This window comes from Odocoileus virginianus, chromosome 22, assembly GCF_023699985.2.
Source record: "Odocoileus virginianus isolate 20LAN1187 ecotype Illinois chromosome 22, Ovbor_1.2, whole genome shotgun sequence".
NCBI classification, from domain to species: Eukaryota; Metazoa; Chordata; class Mammalia; order Artiodactyla; family Cervidae; genus Odocoileus; species Odocoileus virginianus.
The window spans coordinates 54101099-54112927 of NC_069695.1; the positions used below are offsets into that span (position 1 = coordinate 54101099).

General features: G+C 45.7%; 1 long non-coding RNA gene across 1 annotated transcript; it reads left to right on the forward strand.

Moving 5' to 3' along the window:
• The first annotated feature begins 732 nt into the window (after window positions 1-732).
• Window positions 733-10718, forward strand: LOC139030456 (uncharacterized). Its single transcript, XR_011482828.1, has 2 exons — window positions 733-1224; window positions 10514-10718. It is a non-coding gene; the product is annotated as an uncharacterized lncRNA (long non-coding RNA).
• The last annotated feature ends 1111 nt before the right edge of the window (window positions 10719-11829 follow it).

Consider the following 11829-nt stretch of genomic DNA (forward strand, 5'->3'; position numbering starts at 1 on the left):
TTCCTTGTTTGAACATAAAAAGCATTACTGGAGATTTCCAGGGAAACCAAGGCAACTCAATTAGGTTGTACCTTTTAATTTTTTATGTTGTTAAAGCTGGTGTAATGAAAAGGTCAGTCCAAGCCTTCGAAATGAAAACACTCATTTCAGCTCTTTTGGATTTCACTGAGCCCAGTTTCCAAGGGCGGCCACTTTGTGGACCAGGACAAGGGGAAAAGGCAAAAATCAATGGGAAAAACAGCTTGGATGTCATGCTTCGCCCCTAGCTGAGCAGCCTTTTCCCTGTTTGCACCCCACAGGCTTTCATCAGATTTGCTAAATCTGACACCACACGGCTGCTTCACCCTTGTCTTCACTCCAGCCAGGACCAGTTCAGGCTCGAGGTGCCACATAGCAGCCTAACACCTCAGCCGTGCCCCGTGTGCTGGCTCTCAGACCGGGAGCCTCTGTGGTACCGTCTGCCATGGCCCTGACCCCTCAGTACTCCCGGGTGGAGGCACAGCCCCGGAAGTGCTTGGGAGTCAGTTCCGGGGCAGCCCTGGACCTGGAGACCGGAAGCCGCGGAGACCTGCCTGAGTGAGTAGCCCGACCAGGGGCTCGGTAGAGGGCAGTGCGTGGCGGGACCTTGCTCCCTGCAGAGGCCATTGTCTCCTTCCTTCACCGCTTCGGCCATTCTCAGACCTCACTCCTTCCATTCTTCTCACACACTGTTCCTCAGCCTAGAACCCGGTACCCGCCCCCTCCCTCCCCTCACAGAGGCAGGCCTCAGAGGAAAGATGATTCCTGCAGGGGACGTTTTCCTGGTGTTTTCTAAGCAGCACCCCTCTGTCTCGTGGTCCTGTCACAGACGGGTCTTGTACTTTTCCTTTGGAGAATTGATCGCCGTCCATGGAAGGCGCATGGGAGGGAGTCTGTCCTCGCTCTTGCTCTGTCCATCCTGTCACAAAGCAGACAATCGCTAGTTATCTGACAAATGGATAAACAACCCTTTAATCTGGGCGGTTCCCTCCCGCCCGCTGCGTCCGCAGCAGAACCACCCCCTCGGTCGCGGCCGGAGCGGTGGGCTCAGGAGGCAGGTCTGTCCACGGGCTCCCCTCTCTTGAACTCCTTGGGCGTCTCTGCTGCCCTCCTCCCCAGGAGGCCCCCACCCCCGTGTGACCAGTACACCGTGTGGACCTTCTCCTCACATGTCCGCGCTGCACTTCACTCCGTGCCAGTTTCCAGGTGATTTTTGGTCCTTTGGTTCTTACGTGCTGATGCCGTGCCCCAGCCCTGGGGTTGGCTGGTGCCAGATGCCTATTGAAATTGTGCCATGTGCTGTATCACAGCACAGCTGTATCACCATCCACATTTTCCTGAGAAAACCTGTGGGAATAGGCAAGTTCAGAACCTTGAGGAAGGTCATGTTGCTGGTTAGCGGCTGACCTGAGATTTGAAGTGGGCATCTGGCCACAGGGTGGATGGAGACCAACAGAGGAAGCAGCCACCACTTTCATTCCACAGGATGCTCTCCTTTAACCAGGGGGATAGATGAGGATGAGTAAGTAATAAGAGGATGATCATGACAAGAGCATGAACAGAAAAACTTAAATTCCAAACAACAGCAGTTGAGGAGATTATTTTTTGATTTTTCTCTTTTACCAGGAGATGAAGTTTATATCTCAGAAAACACTTATTGACAGAAGAATTATTCTGGGACTGTCAATTATGTCATGATAAGTTCCCAAAGATAAGGTTGCTTATAGTTTTGGTTTCCTGAGCATAGAGGTCAGATCTGACAGCCTAATAAGGTCTGGTCCTGGTTTGTGACTTTGCCAGACAAAGCCAGATTTGGTCATTCTTTTCCCGTTCTAAAAGCTAACAGCTAAATTACAGAGTCCTAGTTTTCAGAGTGTATTCTCTAGATGTAGGTTAGGATGGAAAAACCTGTCAGTGTGGCAGGGATGATATAAGGGCACTAAATGGAAAGGTGCAAGTGGGCTCCTTCTGTGTTGTTAATAACTACACTTGTGAGAGATCTTCCTCTACTGCTTTAAATTAAAAGAGAGATGCTAGCAGTAGTTACCATGGTAACCAAAAGTCAACTGTATCCCAAACTTCCTCCTGACTTCCTTTGTTAAAAAAATGGTTCTGGATGAGTTTTTTTCATTCAACTTAACTTTCAAGAAAAGGTTAAGATTTAAAGGGTCCTGAATTTTCTTTGGGTGGGTAAAAGGCTCTGGAGTCCAGGAAGAAGTGGCCGCTGTTTCTGACTGGTGTGGGTTTTTATTACTGGGGACGCTGGCCCATTGGCATGGAGGGGGAACCGTTGGTCCAAAAGGCAGCCAAGCTGACACGTAGCTGGAAATCAGGATTGCAACTCAAAAACGCCATCGTTAGATACTAACTGCAAGGGCACAGACACTGAGTTGCTGGTTGAGAAGAAAATTAGAGAAATGATCCTCCTCCTTCTTCTAAAGGGTTTGAGTCCAGAGTGTCTGATTCCAAGACCGTTGTATCTTCTTTGAGATCATGACAGCTCCTTCAGGACGTTACAGTTCAGGTCCCCCGAAGCCTATCCTGCAAGCTGAAGTGTCACCAACCAGTGTCCCAGAAACATTTAAAAATTCATAACGCCATTTTAAAATTTCCTTCCTTCACTCCTCTCTCCTTCCCTTCTTTCCTTCATCCTTCCTCCCTCCCTCCCTCCCAGGGAGGGCTGTGTTTCTGACTGCTTGCTGATCCTTCAGTCCTCAGCTGGCTTCACTATTGCTGTGAAATCACAGTTCATATGATTCCATAAACCTATTTCTTTATTTGCTATTTTTCCCCTTGACATTTAGGGAAGACCAGTGAGAACCTTGAGTGCTTCTGGCTGAGTTTTTGGGTCTCTGGGGAAGGCCCTGGCTTGCTGTGCTTTCCTCTGGGTTTCAAGTTTTATTCAGCCCCTGCAGATGGCTCAGAAGCAGACTGGACATGCACGGCTCAGCCTGGGAAGGAAGGACCAAGACAGGGTTGGTGGTGACAGAGAAAAAGGGGGTTTTTGAAGTCGTCTGCTTCCAATTTCTCAGGGGAGTGCCACAGTTTCCTCATGCATCTCCCTTGGGTCAGGAAGGCTGACTACGTGCAAGGGGACAAGGATGGGTGTCAGCTTTCCCTCCAGTCTGTTCTGGCCGCCAGCCTGGCCCAGAAACCAGGGGGTGTGTGCTTAGAGAGCCCCTGCGTGCCATGATCACCAGTCACCTTTGCTGACAGGTGTTCTGGGCCTAGTTTGCAGCTTTTAAAGCTTTGGTATTACAGAGAGTGTCCCTCAATTTTAATTAAAGCATAAATCACTTTATTGAATCCCTGGCATCAGCTCCAGGTCTTTCATTTTGATTTAGTTAGATTTCTGCTTCCTGGGAAAGACTAACATTGTGAATTTGCCTAAGGACACAGAAGAGGGCATCAGGGCAGAATAGGACCAGGATCTGAATTAATTCTGAAATGTGTTGTCTTCTAAACTGTTCTTAATTTATATGGAAGGGTCTCATACTTTCAGGTGTGTTTTGTATATAGTAATGGGGTCACCAGGACAGCATACATCCTAAGGAAGATTCTCATTCTTTAGTTTTCAGTCCTGTAAACACAGACTCTATCAGAGATGATTGAATTTATGTCATATGAAATGTACCAGGACTGAAGGATGAACTCTAGTGCAAATTTTTTTTTCTTCTTTTAAATTTTCTCTAGGACTTCATATTCTGATGTTATTTTTATTGAAGTATAGTAGATTTACAATGTTGTGTTCACTTCATGTGTACACCACAGTGATTCAGTTATGCATATATATATATATTTTTTTTTTCAGATACTATTATAAGTTCAGATACAAAATATTATTCCTTGTGTTACACAGTAGGTCCTTGTTGGTTGGTTATCTTATATAGAATAGTGTGTGTATATATATCAATCCCAAACTCCTAGTTTATTGCCCCCCACCCTGATTTCCCCTTTGGTAATGTAAGTTTGTTTTCTATGTCTGTGGGTCTATTTCTGTTTTGTGAATAAGTTCATTTGTGTCATTTTTTAAATTCACATATAAGTGATATATGTGTGCATGCTAAGTGGCTTCAGTCGTGTCTGATTCTCTGGGTAGTGTTTGCATCAATGTCTACAATAGGGGTGTGTTTACCCCTTATTTCTGATTTGCGTACATGCGGCTCCTTCTCTGCCTAACTGCTCTAGTTAACATTTGCAGTGAACGTTGATGGGATGCTGGCTGTCCTTGACTTTCTCTGGGCTGAGTGGCAATATTTCCTTTGATTCCACAGAAAGTCTCTGGCTTTTAGGTTGTTGTGTGTATACATAAAAGTGGAATTCAATAGTTGCTTCGATATTTCATTTTTTTTTCATCAAGAGGGGTTGTCCTTTGCCAGAGCCTCTCGATCTCCACAGAGGTTATCGTGTGGTTTTCGTTCTCGGCACCAGTGTGAGTGGAGCAGGGCGGTGGCTGGTGCTCCCTGCATCCCTGGGACAAACCCCTTTGGATCAGGACACAGTTTTCTCTAAAGCACTGAGGATGCTGCTTCCCCCTGTGACAGGAGGGGCCCGTGCACTGGCAGCCCTGCGACCCTGCAGTTCAGGGCTCCTGTGATGTCACTGCTCTCCTCTGACTCTGGGGCCCTGCCAGCTTCCGGAGGCCTCTGTCCTCTCTGACTTTGAACAGGCGCGTGATCACTGCTGCTTCCTGGTACCAGCTAGAATGCCCTGGCATCTTCTACCTGCTCCTCTCGCTGGGTCTTGACCATACTAAGGGATCCCATCCTCAGCGGTTCCCTAGAGGTGCCGGTCCTGGTATGTGAGAATATCTGAAGTCTCCCGCCCTCTTCTTCGCCCCGTTGGGATGTCCCGGGCTTTCTCGGGGACCGATGAGCACACTGGTCTCTGTTTCAGTAGCTCTTCTGGGCTTCCCTGGGGGCTCAGACAGTAAAGCGTCTACCTACAGTGTGGGAGACCCGCTTCATCCCTGGGTCAGGAAGATCTCCTGGAGAAGGAAATGGCAACCCACTCCAGTACTCTTGGCTGGAAAATCCCATGGATGGAGGAGCCTGGTGGGCTACAGTCCATGGGGTCACAAAGAGTCGGACACGACAGCAATTTCACTTCACTTCACTTCTGTGTAATTTAGAGCTGACAGATTTTGTGTCTTCTAAGTTTCATGATGGTGGGTTGTTGGTTCTCCCTGCATCATCCTTGCTGCTCTGTGAGGTGAGACAAGTGAGTGGGTTCTGTGAGATGCCTCCCCTGTTTTTCTATGGCGAATGTGCCATGTTTCCAGAGAGACATCTCTGGTGATGTGTAGAGCACCCATGTCAAGGGTTGGGGGAGTCTCTACACCCCCCATGCTGACGGGAAGATGCTCACGGATGCTGTCCGAATGCGTGAGACCCAGGAGAGACTGGGAGACTTCATCCCTTCCCACGGACTGTAAGAGGGATTTGTGGGGAGATGGTGGAGCGGGGGCCCTGTGGGCAGGTGTATCTGGCCCCTTTTCTGATCAGGTTGATCCATATGTATACCTGCCTCGTGTGCTCAGGTCTCCTCTGGGTTGAAATTCTGAAACTAGCAACTTAATCTTCATCAGTCATGTTACCGAGTCACGTCTGCCCCTACCTGTGTCCAGACACTGTCCTGACTCCTGCTTCCTGCTCCTATCATTTCACAAAATCCATTAACTCTGTGACTCTGACTTTTTTTTTTTTAAGAATCATCTCCCCAAGTACTCATAATACAAATATCTCCTTTTGTATAATCTGAAAGGGACTCAGATTTTCCCCTTGGCTGGGTAAGCAGGTACACTGTAATTTTCTTACAGACGACAGAGAATCGGGCACATGTGATGCTCTAGTTCCCATGGGTTGTGTGGAGCCGCTCATACTCCACTCAGGCTGGTGACGAGGTGCACTGCTGAATGTCAGAGTCACCCCGCTAGGGGTGTCAGGACCCCTCCGCTCTCGATTTCTGGCTGAACCCATGGTAGACTCATTTTCAGCCTGTGGTTCCCAGTGTGTTGTTCAACAGGGCTTGGAACATTGTCCTTGTTACACGGCTCATTAAGAGGGAACATTTCCATCTTCTCTTCTCTGCGCTATTCAGTTGGAGGTGTTTATCTGTACAGTTTTTGTGTTAGATTCATCAAGATTCAAACTGTGTTGTGAATAAAACTGAGGGAGGCAGGATGCACAGGAGAAACGAGAAAAGATTTCTTCCTTTTTTGCAGCATAAAGAGGTAATTATATAAAATTTAAAGTAAGATTTTTTTCCATTGTCATTGGCCCAACTTCACAACATGGTACCCCTAGTGACAGGACAAGAAGGCCTACTCCAAAGTGCATATTTTGCAAGTTTCAATGTTTCTACTAAGATCAAGATAATTCCAGAAAAATTTTACTGATTTCTTTACCTTAGCTATTCCCATTACATTAGTTTTATTTCCGTTCGTGTTCAGTATTACAGAGAGCCTCCATATCATGTCACAGTCCATGTTATAAGGGGCACTGAGAAGAATGAATGCTCATTTCTCCTGAGCCCTAATGTTGTCTCAGATCCTGAATAAGATAAACCAGAGAACATTTACAGAAAACCTCAATATCTGTCATAGCAAGAATTGTCATCTGTATTCTGTAACATGTTGACCTTTTAGATAAAAACATTTTATTTATAAATTTTTAAAGTTGTTGGAAATATGAATTAATACTATTTACATCATAAGATACACATTTTGTATTAAAGTGAAAGTCGCCCAGTCATGTCTGACTCTTTGTGACCCTAAGGACTATACAGTCCATGGGATTCTCCAGGCCAGAATACTGGAGTGGGTAGCCTTTCCCTTCTCCAGGGGATCTTCCCAGCCCGGGGGTTGAACCCAGATCTCCTGCATTGTGGGTGAATTCTTAACCAACTGAGCCACAAGGGAAGCCCTCTTTGTATTAAAAGATGTAATTAATGCATACCAGTAATTTGGGAGAAGGAAATGGCAACCCACTCCAGTGTTCTGGCCTGAAGAATCCCAGGGACAGGGGATCCTGGTGGGCTGCCGTCTATGGGATCGCAGAGTCGGACACGCCTGAAGCGACTTAGCAGCAGCAGCAGCAGCAGCAGTAATTTGGGATGAAAGGTCAAGCTTAAATGATGATTCATAATAAATGATGATTCATAATAATAAAATACTTTTTGGTAACCTTGAAGTCATACTGAAATGTGACATAGCTCTAAAATAAGGATCACATACTTCTATGCTCATATGGCATTGAAAGTGAAAGTGTTAGTCACTCAGATGTGTCCAGCTCTTTGACCTGATGGACTGTAGCCTACCAGGCTCCTCTGTCAATGGAATTCTCCAAGCAAGAATTTTCCAGTGGTTTCCATGCCCTTCGCCAGGGAATCTTCCTGACCTAGGGATGGAATCTGTCTCCCGCCGTGTAGGTGGATTCTTTACCATCTGAACCACCAGGGAAGCCCCACATGACATTAATTGACCTTATAATCTGGTGTTTCTGGAAGGGGCCTAAGAGGTCCTCTAGCACAAGAGTCCAGCTGATATAGGAATGCCTTCCCCCAGGTTCCCAAGAACTCACCCATTCTCGGATAGAGCATTTCCAGTGACAGAGACATCACCACCTTCAAAAGAAGCACGTTCTGCTGGGCGACTGTGAGGTTTAGACAGTCATTCATGTACTCACCCTAAACATGTCCTCCTGCAGCTTCCAGCATCCTTCCTTGGCTCGGCACCCTCCTACCACAGGGTTCCCGGCCCACTTCCACCGGCCCTCACCTCAAGCGTTGAGATGATATGATGAAATCTCCCCACTAGGCTTGGGTCCCCTTTCTAAACCACACTCGCTGCCTCTCCATCTGTTCCTCGTGTGACCCACTTTTCAGTCACCTTCTACCATGCTCTACATATGCTCGTTTTCAGATTCTTTTCCCTTATAGGTTATTACAAGATACTGGACAGAGTTCCCTGTGCTATACAGTAGGTCCTTGTTCGTTATCCATTTTGTATATAATAGTGTGTAAATGTTAATACCAGCCTCCTAATTTATCCCCCACCCCCTTTCCCTTTCAGTAACCTTAAGTTTGTTTTCTAGGTCTGTGGATCTATTTCTTTTTGCAAATAAGTTCATTTGTATCTTTTTTTTTTCAGATTCCATATGTAAGTGATACATGACATTTCTCTTTGTCTGTCTTACATCAGTCAGTATGATAATCTCTCGATTTATCCATGTTGCTTCTAATGGCATTCTTTCATCATTTTTGATGGTTGAATAGTACTCCATTGTGTATATGTACCACATCCTATTGTCCTTTCCTCTGTTAGTGGACATTCAGCTTGTTTCCACGCCTTGGCTATTGTGAACAGTGCTGCAATGAACATTGGTGCACATGCTTCTTTTCTAATTGGAGTTTTGCCCCAGAAGTGGGTTTGCTGGGTCATATGACAGCTCAGTTTTAGTCTTTTAAGGAACCTCTATAATGTTCTCCATGGTGGCTGCACCAATTGTCATTCCAAGCAACAGTCTAGGAGGGCTCCTTTTGTTCCATGCCCCCTGCAGCGTTCATTGCTGTGGACTCTTCGGTCTGGCTATTCTGACGGGAGTGACAGGATCTGTCACTCTAGTTTTGATTTGCACATACTCTGCTTTACAAGTGGATTTCTCATGTTGCCACTGATGCTCGTGGTTCTAAAAGACCCTGTGGGTGCCAAATGGGGATGTTACCCGCCCTGCTCTGGGAGCACAGAGCACCTCACAGATGTTGGCTTGTCTGATATATGCCTCCAAGGTCTGTAATGGCTGCGTGTTATTCCCATTTTACAGGTCAAGACATAAATGATGTGAAAGACATTGAGAGTTTCTCCATATCACAGTAAGAGTGGATGAAACCAGAGCATCCAGGTGAAAAGTGAAAATACATTTCGCCCGATTTCTGGAAACAACTCACTTTATAGACTAGGACCATGTGGGTTGTTCTAAAACCAGTTATCCACATTTGAAGTTAAGAAAGATGCCCTGATTCCTGTCTCAATGAGAAAAGCCTCAATTATAATGATGGCAGAGAAACCTATTTATATTGTTTGAACACCAGTTTAAATAGTGACAGTGATGTGAGGATAAATTCTATAAGGGGTGCCTGAAGGATGTGTTTGACAACTGATTTAATTAACCTGCTGTCTCCATAGGTGCTTCTACCATCAAGATGAAGAGGTTAGCCATCCCACCCCTGCTCAAAGGGCAATGGGAGAAAACTAGGGTGGGTCCAGCAAATGGAAACTGTTTAGGGATGTCTATTCCCTTGGGATATTCACAGAAGGTTAAAGCATTTATGTTAATAGTTGAGTTCATGAATAATTGGTCTTCATGCGGAGCTCTCTGTGGGCACGGTTTTAATGAGGACAGAGTGTGGTGTCTTGAAGACAGTTCCCGTCTTCCTTGCCTTCCCTGCTCTGGTGCCCCCATATCCACGCGGCAGGGCCCCCATGAGGCCCGTGGCTGGTGGTGCCCCGCCAAGGCTCCCCTCCCTGCTGATGTGAAAATGGGCTTCATCAGTCGAGGCCCTGGAGCGTGCATCTGCAGGCAGATGTCGGACTGTAGGGGGCACCTTCAGCCACAGAGAGATTCCCGCAGTGGGGTGTGGCCGGTTCAGCACCCCGCGTGGCAGCCAGGCTTTCTGGGCCCCAAGTCCCAATGACCTGCGACGTGAAGTGACTGATGTCCGACTAGTTCAAAATGGCTGTTCGTGGTGTGTCCACAACTAGGGTGGGGATCAGCATGAAAATGAGCCTGACTTGTTTTTCAGATTCTCATTCTGGGATTAGCAGAAAACTGATGTTTTCTTTCAATATCTCATTATTTTCCTCAGGTGCACATATACTTTGAAACACAGGATTCTTTTTTGAGATTTCTTATTTTTTGCCTTTTAATTAATTACTTTTTTATTGAAGGACATTTGATTTACAGTGTTGTGTTCATTTCTTCTGTGCAACAAAGTGATTCAGTTATATACACATGGTGGTGGTGGTTTAGTTGCTAAGTTGTGTCTGACTCTGCAACCCCATGGACTGAAACCTGCCAGGCTCCACTGTCCGTGGGGTTTCCCAGGCAGGAATAATGGAGTGGGTAATTGCCATTAACTCCTCCAGGGGATCTTCCCAACCCAGGGATTGAACCCAGGTCTCCTGTATTGGAGGCAGTCTCCTGCATTGCAGGTGGATTCTTTACCCACTGAGTCACCAAGGAAATCAGTTATAAAAGTATATAGACACATATCCTTTTTTATATTCTTTTCCAAAACATTTTATTGCAGAATATTGAATATAGTCCCTGTGCTATACAGTAGGACCTCGTTGCTTATCCGACCTGAATACACTGTTAAGCATCTGCTAACCCCAACCTCCTAATCCACCTCCTCCCCACTTGGCAACTCAGGTCTGTTCTCTGAGTCTGTGTTTCATAGACAGGCTCACTCGTTGGATTCTGATGTGTCTTTGCAGACCTCATGCGTGAACGGAGGCATAAGTGGGAACAGCAGGTGGAGGTTCGCCCTGGGAAGACTCCCTCATCAACCTGAAAGTGTCCGTTCCCCTCAGGCTCCCAGCACCCCAGGAAACGCCTCGTCTGGATGGAGTTGAGTAGCTGATCCTTTGTAACATCTCTAATCAGTGTATAAAGAGCAGTAAAGCGTGTGTTTATCGGCCATGACTGACTCCGTCTCCTGACCTTTGTCAGAAAATCATCTTCAATCCCCACGGAGGATCTCAGCACCTCTGAACACCAAGTCCGGATTACACAGACCCAGTGGATCAGATTTCAAAGTGATTTTGCTAACATTCTGGTGTCATTGTTCCCTGGTCCTGTAAATTCTTAGATCTGTTCAGCTGGCTGACCTATGAAATGAAGAGGTTGAAGTTAAATTCTTGAATATCCATTCCATTTAATATCTATATTGGAGCCTGTTTTGAAAGCCCTACATTGCAAACTTATACAAGAACAGAAAAGGGAGTCTTTTACCCAAGAATCTTAAGATTTATTTAGTGAAATAAAGCATAGATTTATAGGGGCTTCCCAGGTGGCACAGTGGTAAAGACACAAGTTTGATCCTTGGGTTGGGAAGATCCCCTGGAGAAGGGAATGGCAATCCACTCCAGTATTCTTGCCTGGAGAATCACATGGATATAAGAGCCTGGCAGGCTATAGTCCATAGGGTTGCAAGAGTCAGACAAGACTGGACATGCACGCATGGCACATAAGGCATAAACTTATGAAAAACTGGTCCTCAAAATGATCATTTTACATTGATGCTTCGGGGGCTTTAGATCCAGACCAACTCAGCTAAGCCATGACTCTGGATAAACCCAGCCCTCCAGAGGTCTGGGCATGAATTGTCCCAACCCTGGTTCTCCTGGTTTCCAACAAAAGGGTTTCAGTCCACCCAGCTCTTAGTGCTAGGGACAGGGTAGAGACTGACAAGCTTTTCACTTGTCAGAACTTCAGAATTATTTTTCAAGTTATGTTTAGGTTTTGCTTTTAGGGTTATACTAGCCTCATAAAAGAAATGAAAAATATTCCCAATTTTTCCTAGAGATAAATCCAATTTTGTTTTTGAAGTTGATCGTTGAACTTGAAGTCTTGAGGTTGTCACCTTAGAAATAATAACACAAGCCTTGGCTATTTGTTGTAATAATGTTTTGATTTGATGATACAAACTCTAAAATAATCCTACAGTAGATTTAATTGGTATTTTTTTTCAATCTACCATGGATCTTATTTTGTGTGCTAAGTACATTTTTCTGATAAACTTAAATTTTAA